Source organism: Pongo pygmaeus, chromosome 5 (genome assembly GCF_028885625.2).
Source record: "Pongo pygmaeus isolate AG05252 chromosome 5, NHGRI_mPonPyg2-v2.0_pri, whole genome shotgun sequence".
NCBI lineage: Eukaryota > Metazoa > Chordata > Mammalia > Primates > Hominidae > Pongo > Pongo pygmaeus.
In genome coordinates, this window is record NC_072378.2 from 22,672,171 (window position 1) to 22,687,094 (window position 14,924).

Consider the following 14,924-nt stretch of genomic DNA (forward strand, 5'->3'; position numbering starts at 1 on the left):
ATTGTCAAGTTTACTGACTCTTTCCTCTGCCATCTCCACTCTGTTATTAATACCACCCTATGAGATTTTTATTTCTCACAGTGTAGTTTTCAATTCTAAAATTTCCATTTGTATCTTCTTTGTGTTCTGTTTGCTGAGATTTTTCTGTGTTTTCATTTGTTGGAAGGATGTTTCTGTCATCCTTTTTTATTGGAGAAGTCTTAAAACTGCTTTCAAGTTTTTATGGGATAATTCCAACATCTGTGCCATCTCAGTGGTGACCACTGTTGATTGTCTTTTCCTAAGCAAGTTGATATTTTTCGGGTTTCTATATATGCTAACTAACTTCAAATTATGTGGTGGGTATTTTGAGTCTCTGGGTTTTTTGTTTGTTTGTTTGTTTGTTTTTTGTTTGTTTTTTTTTTTAGACGAAGTCTTGCTTTGTAGCCCAGGCTGGAGTGCGATGGTGCGATCTTGGCTCACTGCAACCTCCACCTCCCAGGTTCAAGCAATTCTCCTGCCTCAGCCTCCCAAATAGCTGGGACTACAGGTGTGCACCACCACACCCAGCTAATTTTTGTATGTTTAGTAGAGACGGGGTTTCACCATGTTGGCCAGGATGGAGTCTCTGGATTTTGTTGAAATTCTACAAAGAATGTGGATATTTTTGCTTTAATAGCAAGCAACCTAATTGGGTCAGGTCACAAGTTCTGACCAGGCTTCTTTGGTCAATTTGGCTTTCAAGGTCTTTGCAGTGTGATTCCAATCTGTCCTCCAAGTCCTGCATGCATCCAGTCTAGGACTTGATCAGTGGTCTATCCCCTAGTTCAGTTCTCAAAGTCTATGCATTCTATTCAGGTTTACATCCGTGCACACACAGCTCAGGGTTAGTAGTTAGGAGTTCATGTGCAACTAAAAGAAGTTGTTTTCTCAAGCTCTTACCTCTTTGAAATCTTGGTACTTTCTGGTTTCTTGAGGGTCCTTTTTTTAGTCATCTGGCCAGAAATCTAAAGCATCCTGTTTCCGCTCTGCTTCACACTGTACTTGATTGTAGCCACGTCAGAAACAAGTGTGGGCAGTGGGAGCTGCGTAGGGGAAGTAACACCATTGCTCTAAGATTATGTGATGGCTGAGGCACCAGAAAACAGAGCAAAGAAAACAAAACAAAGCAAAAAACAAACATGGACTTCCACACTTTCTCTGAGCATTAGGAGGCCCTTTTAGCTTTCCTTGAGCTGGAACCAGAGTGATTTTCCTGAATTTCTGTCTGTACCAGTGATTCCTTCTGTTCCTCAGGCTATCTTGAGTTCAGGCAATGGAATTCCAGAGAGGAAAAAATTTGGTGAATTCACTGTAGTTTTGATGGTTCTTGACTTCCGGACTTCTGATTCAATCCACCTGCCCCTATTTTCTTTTTTTTTTTTTTTTTTAACTTTTAAGTTCAGGTGTACAAGTTCAGGTTTGTTACGTCGGTAAACTTGTGTGATGGGTTTTTTTTGTACAGATTATTTTATCACCCAGGTATTAAGTCTACTTTTTTTTCCTGATCCTCTCCCTCCTCCCATCCTCCACCCTCTGATAGGTCCCAGTGTGTGTTGTTCCCCTTTATCTGTCCATTTGTTCTCATCATTTAGCTCCCACTTATAAGTAAGAACATGCAGTATTTGGTTTTCTGTTCCTGCATTAGTTTGCTGAGGATAATGACCTCCAGTTCCATCCATGTCCCTGCAAAGGACATGAGCTGATTCTTTGTTATGGCTGCATAATATTCCAAGGTGTATATGTATTGCATTTTCTTTAGTAGTTTCTCTTCAGATTGTATAAATCTTTCACCTGCCCCTATTTTCTTTTCAGAGTCATCTGCTTCATCCACATTCTTTCTAGGTACATTGTTTTATAGCTACATTCAGTGAAAGAGATGGTTGGAGTGGAGTGTGCTTCATCCATCTTAGCCAGAAATAAATGTTTCTCTCTCTTGCATCTATATCTGCATTTATATTTACCTGTATCTTTCCATTTCTCTCACTCTCTAATTTCTTATATATGTATTATCTACCTATCTATCTAATCTATCTACCCATCCATATATTTGACTGGCTTAGACGCTAGAGTATAAATCTGTGAGTTGTTAATCAACATTTTGTTTTTGCAGTGTTTTTAACTGTTTAGATTAAAGCTTCTTAATCCAAAAGCTAGCTTCAGAATTAGTAAATATAAGGCATTAAAGGTTTAATGGGGAGGTTTAGGAAATTGAGTTAGTCAAATATAATGCATAAATGTTCAGTTGTATGTTTTTCATCCTGCTGTAGAGACAAAGATTTAGACCTGTGGTAGGGTTCATTATTCTGAATGAATCTGCGTTCAGATTCTGTGTGTCCAGGAACATAACAAATTGAACCATCTATTCACCACATGCTTGAATCCCCTTGATCTTATCTATGCTAAGTGGCAATCATTCTAGGATGAATTTAGAACTACTGCTTTATAATGCTGTCCAGTCCGACTGCTAGAAAATTCTCCTCTAAATTTGAAGCCAATTCTATTTTTTTCTGCAATTTTAACCCAGTTTCCATTTTTCTTCCTCTTTGGGTCTTAAAGAAGAGGGTTTTTAAAAAATCTATTTACCTTTTTTTCCCCCAAACAGGAAAGCCCTTTAAATATTTGAACACAGTTTAGCTTTCTCCTCCTAAACATTCCTGGTTTTTTTAAAAGGTTTTCCTATAACAGTCTATGACCATGTTTCTCTGGGTGGTCTGCAGACCATCTGTTGCAGAATATTCTGAGGCTCCTATTAAAAAATGCCGACCTGTAGGTTTCACCTCAGATGTACTGAATCAGACTGTCAGATTGGAGAGTCATTGCTCTCTGCTGTTGGAGTTGGGCCCCAGCTGGGCTCAGTGTCAACCTGCTCTGTTCTCCTTTTAACTGAGTTTTCTCTGCCCATCAAGTGAATACCAGTGGGGAACTTACCCTTAGAATCTCAAAAGTACTGTACTTTGAAAATGTTTCCAGAAATTGGCAAGGGCATATGCCTTGGGATTCCTGTATTCTCTGATGGATAATATAATTTATAGCAAGCAATGTAGTGAGAGCCAGGATCTCTGAGAGTCTAAGACACTGAAGTTACAAGTTTAAGGGACCATTTGTGGGTCAAAAAGACTAATTAGGGAGAAAGAGAGCTAGAGATGTAGAGCTTGGTAAAGTGATATTTTATTGTTATTGCTGCTGTTATATTCCATGGGCGCTTACACACTATGTTGGTGGAGTCCATTCCTCCAAAGGAGAGAGTCAGTAAAAGTTTAGTTCAAATTCTTTCTTTGGATCCTAATGGAAATCCTTTTGTATAAGTGTTGATCCTCAGCCACGAAGAAGTGGCAACTCCCGGTGAGAAGAAATTTGCAGCCGACTTTCCTATGAAATTCAATTGAAAGTTGAAAAACAAAATAGCAATGCTGAGGTTCTATGTCTAGAGATTCTGATTTGGGAGATCTGCAATAAGGCCCAGACGCCCATTTACTTTAAGCTTTCCAGTGATTTGCATATGCATCTAGGGCTGAGAACGGCTCTTCTAAATATTTATTAGACATTCCTTTTGCTATTATCAAAAGTGATGTGGACACTTCCAGCTAATTGATAATAGAATCATAAAAAAACCTGGTAACTATTTGGGAATAAACTCCTCTCTTCTAGTCCATTTATTTTGAAAAAAAAAAATCCAGTTTAAATTTCTAGAGAAGAGAGAGACATATTTGCATTAATTGGGGAGAAAATCTCTTTGCAACAGGGAATAAATAAAAGGAGATAAGTTGAATTCAGGGAGGAAAATTCTTTATTTTGCTTCAGAATCAGTAGCATATAATGAAAATCTGTCACTTTAAGAAATAAGAAGTTTGTTTCACTAACCTGTATAACATTTAGCCCCCTCCTACTACTAGTCAGGCCCATGAGATAAAAAGAAAACTAAAAGCAGTGAGTGTTTTTGGAGCTATAAGCTAAAATGTATTCTAGAGCATCTCAAAGACAAGTAGCTATTATTCATTCTGCCCCTAGAAGCATATGTGTAATTGGGACTGTGGGCCCAATTGCTTTAACTTGAAATACAACTAACATGGTTTTTTTTTTCTCACTCTCTTCATATTCATACATAGTGGTTTTTCCCTTTCCCCTCTTCTGAAAACAATACACTTTAGCAAAACCACATTATAACCAGTTTTGACCTTATTTATTCCCACCCTTCTATCTCCCTACCCCCCTACGCCCCTACACCCCTACTCCTGCTACAAGATTCAACTTTCACAGCTGTCGTGATCTGTGGGCCAAATCAAAGCTAAGATAAGCTTTGTAGTTTCTGAAATTTTCCCTTCTCTCTAGAAAGGAACAAGAAGTCTTGGAATGACAGAGCCACTGCCAGCCAGCAACAGATCTCACAAACCCAGCCTCCCCTCTCATCTCTCAGGAACTCAGCTGATTGAAGAAAGCCACCTGTTCCTAGACCACCCGACTTTCTCTGTAATCAAGAAATAATGACCACATTTGAGAGAAGAACCTCTTTGTTGGTTCGGATAAGTGCCCTAGGAATTTGTGGGGCAACCAAACTGAGCAAACTTCAGCTGAAATGAATGCCAAGGGCAGAACAGAGGCATGCTAATGGCCAGCTTTCATTTTTCTGTTTTTAATACCATCTGCATCTCTTTTGTTATTTGAGTTACTACTTCATGTTACGTAGCGGTATTTTTAAAAAGGATTCTTTTCTTCCCCTTTGGAGTTTCAGCTTTTTATTAAGAAAATCTTTTAAGGGAGGATGTTCCAGTAGTATTAGGTTGGTGCAAAAGTCATTGTGGTTTTTCCTCTCCTTTCGATGGCAAAAACCATAATGACTTTTGCACCAACTTTAATAACTTGTGGACAGGGTTTGTGTGAGGAGTCAGCAGCAGACTGGACACTAGGACATGACCTAGGTTTGGCCAATTAGATGTTTCAGCCTGGGAATTTTTATCTGGAGCCAGTGATGCAAAGAGAAAGAGAGAGAGATTTAAAATGTGTTTATAGCTCTCAAGGTGTCCAGTGAGGGCGCAGCATCGAGCAGCATCAGTGTTCCATGGCTGCAGAAGTGACAGCTCAGCAGGGTATCTCTGCTAAAAAGCAGTTGTTTTTCTCGCTTCTTTTGCTACCAAGTTCTCATTCTTTCCATCTGTTTCCTAAGTCTGATTGTCCAGCCGGCTGTAGATTCTGTGAGCCCCGTTACCTTTCCAGTAAATATTTTTCTATTTAAATTAGCCAGAATCACTTTCTGCTGCCTGTGACCAAGGATCCTATCTGATACATGTAAGATGAGAAGGGTGTGGTCATTAGAATGAGAAGTGATCATTTTAATTCCAAGCCTGGGACTATTCCTTAGGAAAATTTCTGCAGTTTTACAGTGTATGTGGAATTATCATCTGGAGCATAAACACAAGATTGGAGATAAATATTAGAAGACTCAACTCTAGAGTACTAGAAAAAGTTGATGGGGTTTTTTAGTTGTAAGACTAAATATACTTTTCTAGAGCTTCTTAAAATTAAATAAATGCTCATTTTTTTCTAAAGTAAGGTGGATGCAATCCTCCTTTGAAGACAAAGCTCCTGTTTGCAATCTTTCATACATTACCTGTGTTAGCGGCTCTTGACAATAATGCTTAATATGAGAATTACTGCTATTTTTTTGTCTTAATATTGGATTGAAAGTCTTATCGTCTTCTGATTATTTGAATCTGGGTCAGGTATTCTCCACTATTGTGGGATGGAGGGAAGCAAGTAATAGTCACTCTATCTTTGGAATGTTCTGGCCCCTTTATCAATCACTTAGGCGACCTAGTTACAAAGGATTCCTCTCTGGGACACCTAGACTTTGAGGAACCCCAAAGGAAAGAAAATAAAAGCATCTAAAGCAGGCTTTTTTGTTGTGTAAGGGCTGTAGCAAGTGAATGGGGGGAGTCTTAAGCAGTTGTCTGGTTAGACAGAGCTAGTTAAATAAGAAGAGTTGGTGAAGCCCGTGGGAGTCAAACCCTTCTCTCTATAGTTTTCCTTTGTAAAGGATAAAGATAGGGTTGAGTGAACCCAGAAGCTTTTTCCTGTCAGGAGGGAATTAGAACAAAGATTTTCTTTAAAGACAGTGTGCTTAGTACTGTCTAGTGACAGATGAATCTCAAAAGACTCAGTTGTGATAAAGCCCCAATGTGTAGATTCTCAGTGGAAGCACAGAGTAACTTCCTAAACTTTTCTCTACTTGTCCTTTGTTCCACTGACATCTAATTTCCTGTTTCTGGCTCTGTTCCCTCATCTTAATCCCATCCGGCCCTTTACCTGGAAGTATTCTTAGGAAAAAAAAAATCCAAGTTGTCCCCCTTCAAATTTATTATATTTTCAAATAAATATAAGTACAAGTTGTCAAACAACCATCATTTCACAATAGAGTGGCACTGTGTTGAAATGGTCAGAAGATTTGGAGTTCTTATTCATCATTAGACTTTCTGCTTGATTGAAACTTTTTGAGTTCATTTTTTTGAGATACTAATATTTACTTACATTACAGGAATTCTGGGGCAAATAAATAATAGGAGCTAGAAAATCATTTAAAATATCCATTGCTCCAAGAATGGTAAATGTGATGAAAACTTTTCTGTACACTTGCAAGGAACAACTCTCTTCACTTGTCTATAGTTACTCCATTTATTCCAGCTTATCCTCAGCACCAGGCTACCAGGTTCCATGCAGTTCTATTGTTGCCACCTGTTTCCCTATAGATCCTGAGTTATTTTGTTGACTTCTTGTTATGACCTGTGTTTGACATTAAATTTTACTCAGTGCAAATAAATTTTTATTACCTTATTCTAATATACAACTCTGGAGTATTATATATACATGATAAGCTGGATATATCTATATGAGATAATTGCTGAAAAAAATGTTTGACTATGGTGGCCTGATTCCGTAAAGCCGGTGAAGTTAAATAGTCTCCATTTTCAGCATTTTGATACTGTGTTTCTATCATGATTCACATTTCTTCTTAGGGAATGTCTCTCAAATATGTAGGGAAGCAAATATGAAGAAATGTTTTGCCGGCTGGATGTGGTGGCTCACACCTGTAATCCCAGAACTCTGGGAGGCTGAGGTGGGTGGATCACTTCAGGTCAGGAGTTCGAGACCAGCCTGGCCAACATGGTGAAACCCCATCTCTACTAAAAATAAAAAAAAATAGCCAGGAGTGGTGGTGTGCACCTGTAATCCCAGCTACTAGGGAGGCTGAGGCAGGAGAATGGCTTGAACCTGGGAAGCGTAAGTTGCAGTGAGCTGAGATTGTGCCACTGCATTCTCTGAGCAACAGAGCGAGACTCTGTTTTGAAAAAAAAAAAAGACAAAAGAAATGTTTTGCCAACACATGCCCCTGCTATCAGTGGTTGTGCAGTTATGCATTGCACAAATTTAAGGGAAACCATTCTCACAATAGTTGGTCTGTGTGACTGCCAGAATGCATCCCTCTTTCTATATTTTCTCCCCTTCTTTAAGACGGTACTTACTAAATAATACAAATGATTGCAATATCCATTAGATCACTGAGTCAAGTATAAGCAATGCTGACTTTGTCAATTACTCATGATTTTGTTGGAGTTGGCTCCTGTCTATTTCCAGTTTCATTACACAGTGATTTCCTTCTATTCATGTATGCTACATAGAATAGTCCTCCCTTATCCATGGGGGATATATCTCAAGACCCCCAATAGTTGCCTGAAACCTAGAATAAACCCTAAATACACTATGTTTTTTCCTAAGTCAAAAACTTTCACCTTTTCACTTAAAGGGAACACTTTATGGCTTCTCTTTGGCATATCCCACTTACTAGCATCACTACTCTTGCACATTGGGGGTGATTATTTTTAAAAATTTCAACATTTCAATAGCTTTAGGTGTGCAAGTGGCTTTTGGTTATGTGGATGAATTTTGTAGTGTAGAAGTCTGGGTTTTCAGTGCACCCATCACCTAAATACTGTACATTATATCCAATAGGTAATTTTCATCCCTCACTCTCCTCCCACCTCTCCCTTCTGAGTCTTCCATTGTGTTCATTTAGAATCAATGCCTCCTCCCACCCCATGGAAACCAGTGATTTGTTTTCTCTCCCTATGTTTTTGCCTTTTCCAGTATGCTATATAAACAGAATCATACATTACCAATGTATTGGGTCTAGCTTCTTTCACTTAGCATACTCTACTTCAGATTCATTCACATTATTTTGTGTATCAATAGTTCATTCATTTTTATTGCTGACTAGTATCTGTTGTGAGAATGTATCACAGGTTATCTATTGATGTAATGAGGATATTTGAGTTGTTTTCAGTTTTTGGACATTATGAATAAACTTAGTATAAAAGTTCAGGAAAGATTTTTTTTATGAACATACTTTTTCATTTCACTGGAGAAAATTCCTAGGATTGGGATTGTGTCATTTGTTAAGTACATGTTTAACTTCATGAGAAATTGATAAACTATTTTTCAAAATAAGCTATGCCATTTTGCATTCTCACCAGCAATGTATGAAAAATCTAGTTGCTCAATAACCTTGCCAGTACTTGGAATTGTAGTTGTTATATATTTATTTATTTATTTATTTATTTATTATTTTAGCCATCCAATAGTTATGTAGTGGTGTCTGATAGGGGTTTTAATGGCTAATAGTGCTTTATACATAATTATACATAATTTTATTAGTTAATTTATCTATATTCTTCTCTGATTTTCTTTTTAGATTGTCTCTTCTACGTGGATTTTGAAAACAGGGCAAATGTCACCTTCTCTGTAGCACCTTTTCAGACTGCTAAGAGAAACTCTTCCTCCTTGGTGTTAGAGTGGCAGTAGGAACTTTGCTTTGGTGATCCATTTCTTACTTGACTCTACCTGCCTGCTTCTCTGTAAAAATGTTGAATTCCAGGTGAATAGGGACTCTGTTGTACTCATGTTTGTATCTTGGGTTCCTATTTCAGAGCCTGGTGCTTAGCTTATGTTTAACTAAATTGTAATTAAATATATGAATTTAGATCAACTTAGTTTCCTCGCATGTCCAATAATAGAGTTAGACCCTATATAATTACAGTGGTTCTGTCTGTGCAGGTGCTGTATGATTTTATCATCTCGTCTGGCTGCAGGGAATAAGTTCTACTAAATGTGTCAAGAGTAGAGAGGAGGGAAAATACATATATGCGTGGCAGCTAATGCTATGATAATTATCTATAATAATAATTACATGTATTGAGTACAGAATAGGTGACAGGAATTGTACCAAACCAAATATTTAATACACTATTTAATTTGTTTCTCATAACAACCTTGTGAAGTAGGTATTATTAACTAATATCCTCATTTTATAAATCAGGAAATGGAATATCAAAGAGGTTTAAGTAACCCATCCAAAGCCACCCAGCTGTTAAATTGCAGAGCTGGGATATGAACTCGGATCTGCTGCTCTCTAAATCCTTTGCCATTCCCCATTGGGCAGCATAGTTCTACCCTATGCGTGCACTGTCCCAAATTCATTGCATTGCCCATCTGTTACAAAAATCATAGCTGAAAGTCCCAGAAAATAAGGGGATTTCCTGCCTTTGAATAAAACAAATAAAAAGTGTTTTATAAATAACCTCTTTAAACAGTTAGTGAGGGAAACCCAGAAATAATAGGTGGAATTTAATGAGCCGTTTGGATGTCTAAGGTACTTTATCATAGTTGAAAATATCGCACCTTCCTTTGAGAAATCAAAATGCCATACACTAGATGAATGAATGAGGAGGTTGATGTTCCTGCTGACCAGAGTTCAGCAGCTGTTAGTACTAGCAGTGTGTGTAAGCTATTTCGGGGATACAGAGGTTCTATTTCTTCTATCACTCCTGTCGCTCAGCCCAAGATCCTGTTGCTTCTCTTAATTGCCATGTGCTTTATTTGGTAGTACCTGACAGTTTATTAAAGCAAAAAGAAACTGTTGTGGTTTATCATTAAACTCCCACCGTAATTACATTTCCACACATGTAGGCTCTTGTCAGCCTTACAATTCAGCTCAATATTGCATACGTTAATGCTATTAGGATATTAACAACTAATAGATGTTAGGCAGAGCAATCTGTTTTTTTCATTAAGCAATAAGTAACATTACTTATTGCTTAATAGGGATATGCTATTGAGGATATTGACAAGTGAGCAAAGCCCTGAGGCTTGGAAAGAGCCTCCATGTTGAAGTTGAACCCTGTGCTGCCACTCCCCCGAGTTCAGAGACAGGCTGTCAGTCACCCCAGTGTCCTGTATATGCCTAGTCATGACAGGGCCTTGGAGGTTTAGAGTGGGAGAAAAACAGCTGAATGCATTAAAAAAACTTAAATAGCCTTATTCTCATATCCTTCATAGGATAAATTCCTGAGGTAAGAGGGATGCTGTTCTAACACATAGTGAGTGCTGCCGGCAATAAGCTTGCTTCCTGTCCTCATTTTTCCCTCTCTGTCAGGCTCAGAGACCCCTCTTTCATTCGTCACTAGACAAGGTAGAACAGCAGTGCCCTTCTCTCCAATATGGTTCCCTTAGCCAATATACAGGGTCTAACCATTTTGAGATGTACTCTGGCCAGATCTGAAATCCTGTTTTAATCCGTGAACTATGTGGTAGCAACGATTTCTTTAAATTCATAAAATGGTGGATGGAAAGAATCAGGCAGCAGCTGGTAGGATAACAAATATCTACATCACTTTCTTCCAAGCAAATGGAACACAATAGTCCCCCCTTATCAATGGGGGTACATTTCAAGACTCCCAGTGGAGGCCTGAAACTGCAGATAGCACCAAATCCCAGATACACTATGCTTTTTCCGATACATACGTACTACGATAAAGTTTAATTTATAAATTTGGCACAGTAATAGGTTAACAACAATACTTGATAATAAAATACAACAATTATCATAATATAATACAGTAAGAGTTATATGAATGTGATTGCTCTCTCGAAATATCTGTATTGACCTCACCCTTCTCGTGATGATGCACGGCGATATAATGCATACGTGCTGAGATAGGAAGTGAGTTGAATAACGCAGGCGTTATGAGGGAGCATTAGGCTACTAATGACATAAATCACAGCACTGTGATAACTTTACAGTTGATGTGTTAGCCAAGGCAGCTACTAAGTGACTAATGAGCAGGGAACATCTACAGTGTAGATATCCTGGGCAAAGGGATGATCCATGTCCTGAGTGGGACAAAATGGGATGGTGTGAGATTTCATCACGCTACCCTGCAGCACATGCAACTGAAAACTTATTAATTATTTCTGGGCTGGGCACGGTGGCTCATGCCTGTAATCCCAGCACTTTGGAAGGCCGAGGCGGGTGGATCAGGAGGTCAGGAGTTCGAGAGCATCCTGGCCAACATGCTGAAACCCCGTCTCTACTAAAAATACAAAAAAAAAAAATCAGCTGGGCGTGGTGGCGCGTACCTGTAATCCCAGCTACTTGGGAGACTGAGGTAGGAAAATCGCTTGAACCAGGGAGTTGGAGGTTGCAGTGAGCTAAGATCGCGCCACTGCACTCCAGCCTGGGTGACAGAGCAAGACTCCGTCTCAAAAAAAAAAAATTATTTCTGAAATTTTCCATTTCATACTTTTGGACCATGATTGACTGCTGATAACTGAAACCTCGGAAAGCGAAACTGCAGATAAGGAAGGACTACTAGACTCTTGTTAAGTATTCAGAAAGGAGGGGTACTGATGAATTGTTTGATCTTCTGAATGAAAATCTGCTCTTGCTCTTTGAAACTATTTTTATTACTACCTATATTACGGTTCCCAGGCAGCAACAGTTGTACAAAATTGGAAGTACTGTGTAAGATAATAGAGAAAGAAATGTAAAAAATATATCTGTTAAGAAACAAAGCAAAATGAACCCATAAGAAATTGTTTATAAACTATGTGAAGTGTCATAATTTCACGGGTTGGCTTTGAAAGCAATGGTGCTAGTTACCATTTGTGCATGGTTCATATATTATAATAATATTTGCATTATTGCCAGGCTTCTTTCAGAATGTATTGATGAACAATGTATTAGATTTTAGATATCCTTACTCATTTCTCGCAAATTAGCAGTATCTATTAACTACTTGTAGTAGTTATAGTTTTCTAAATTTGTTATACTAGACAAAGATTTAACATATATCATGAGAATCACATGCTATTACATGTGGTGGTTTGGAAATCACCCACTTCACTCACTCTCCTCACCTCACTGTGTTCCCTTCACCCTCCCAAAGAGGAGTTGCTATTTTAATTGAGTTCAATATATCTGGACTTTTCTTTGGATGGTTTTATAATGTCACCATATCATGGTGAAAAATTTTTTAAACAAGCAAAGGACTGTGGAAACTTGGCATCACTTTCTAAAACGAGGAGGATAACAGAATTTGAGGAAAGTTCTTTCTTCTCTATAGAGCCATTCTTTACCCTCATCACATTGCTTCTGCTTATCCACCACACCTATGAATTGCTACTTTGGGCAGATTTAAAGACACAAATTAGGCCCAATTTATAGTTGGGGGTTAAATCTGTCACAAAGTATTACACATGAATGAAGCTCTATCATTTTTGTTTCTTGCTTCCATGTCATAAGTTGACATGACAGCCCCATTCTCTGTCTCTTTCAGTCTCTTACATTGTAAAAAGAACAAATGGAGTTGGCCTAACTTTTTGCAGCACGATGAGCTATCTTGACTTCACACCATTGCTTTCATACATTGGATTTCTCATTAATTTGGGCTCAGCAGCCTGTTAGGGGGAAAATGAGAACTTAAACTTAAGGCCAAAGAAGGGCATTTCCTTTCCTCTAAATTAATCACTTCAATCCAGATTTATTTTAGGGTTTAATTAGGAGTTATGGACAGTTGAATAATTATAATAACATGGTAATTAAACTTCTGATTTGTTACTCTCTCATGTTTGTGTAGCTCCTTTTGAAATCTCATATCTTAGGAATGATGGGAACTTGTAGGAATGATGGGACCATAATCAATCACATGCTGTAACTCAATGCAATAAAGAACTTCAACTTAATTCCTAATATTTTGATTATTGTCTATTTTTCAGTGGATTAAGTTTAATTATTCACTTTCAGACCTCTAGAAAGATGATAGAAATATACAATCCTTTCCCAAATTTGGCCACTGGTAAACTATAAGAAAAGTTGTATTAGCGGATGTTATTTGCGTAATTTGTTTTCTGAAGAATCAATGCATTTATTTTCCCCAACTGCATTATAAGCACCTTAAAGAGAAAAATGACATATTATTCAAAATTTTGGACCCTAAGACAATCTACAGCACCTAGGGAGTACTCAGTGAGTATTTGCTGAGTATAATAGATAACTGTGCTATGTTAGTTGTCAAAAGAGCTAATTTTCTACCTATAATTTTGTGTTTCTCTCCATTTTTCACATTTTAGGAAAACAGCATGAGGAGTTATTTATAGATTTTACATTTGACCTTTCCAAATGAATTAAAAATAAGTGTAGATTATTGTGCATTTGATTTAGAAATTATAATTACATTCTCATGTAAGAGAGCCTGGAAATAGCAAAACACTGCTCTTAGAGGCTGTCAGTCAGCTCATACTGTCTGTCATCCTATCCCATATATTGTTGAATGAATAAATATATAATGTAATTTGTTGCATTAAGAGCTAAATAACAATTTTATTTGGTTTACAGTTTTAGAGAGGTTCAGTTTACTTAGCAATATATGTAGAAAAATCCTGTCAGGGTATTTTGTATACAGAACATAGGGAAAGGGATTACTATTATCTTTCTCATTTTTGTACATTTTCTATCTCTTCAGAATTTCTACGGTTCTCCATTGCTGTTGGACAGTAGAAGGCCAGTTATTTTTCTTTTGTGTATTATTTTTTTTACTCTGGTGAGCTTAGACATGACCAATGGAAACGTATTCATAGAGGGCAGTTATCTCCAATACTAAAATTTTATAAAGAGCTTGCCTCTGTGAAATTTTATATTTGAAAAGCTTGTAGTAAGATAAACAGTTCTGTTTCAGGCTGCTCATGAATCTATTAAATGAGACTGATATAGCAAAAAGATAAAGTAAAATTGAATAATATTTGACTTGGCAAATTGTACATTTAGATTCTTTACTAAAACGCCATAGGTGCTGAAAATTGTAGCCTTTGAATATGGAAAATTATGTCTTTTTGTGACTCCATTCAAATCCTAGAACATAACTATTCTGATGGTTAATACTAAGTGTCAACGATTTGATTGAAGGATATAAAGTATTGATCCTGGGTGTGTCTGTGAGGGTATTGCAAAGGAGATTAACATTTGAGTCAGTGGGCTGGGAAAGGCAGACCCACCCTTAATTTGGGTGGGCACAATCTAATCAGCTACTAGCATGGCTAGAATATAAGCAGGCAGAAAAATGTGAAAAGAGAGACTGGCCAAGCCTCCCAGCCTACATCTTTCTCCCACGCTGGATGCTTCCTGCCCTCGAACATTGGACAAATTCTTTAGTTTTGGAATTTGGACTGGCTCTCCTTGCCCCTCAAGCCTCAAGATGGCCTACTGTGGGACCTTGTGATCGTGTGAGTTAACACTTAATAAATTCCTATATATATATATATATATATGTATATATATTCCATTAGTTCTGTCCCTCTAGAGAACCCTGACTAATACAACTACTCACCATCTCACAAGTTCTCCAGAACTTTTTTTTTTGTTTTGAGATGGAGTCTCGCTGTGTTACCCAGGCTGGAGTGCAGTGGCACCATCTTGGCTCACTGCAAGCTCCGCCTCCTGGATTCACGCCATTCTCCTGCCTCAGCCTCCCGAGTAGCTGGGACTACAGGCGCCCACCACCACAACTGGCTAATTTTTTGTA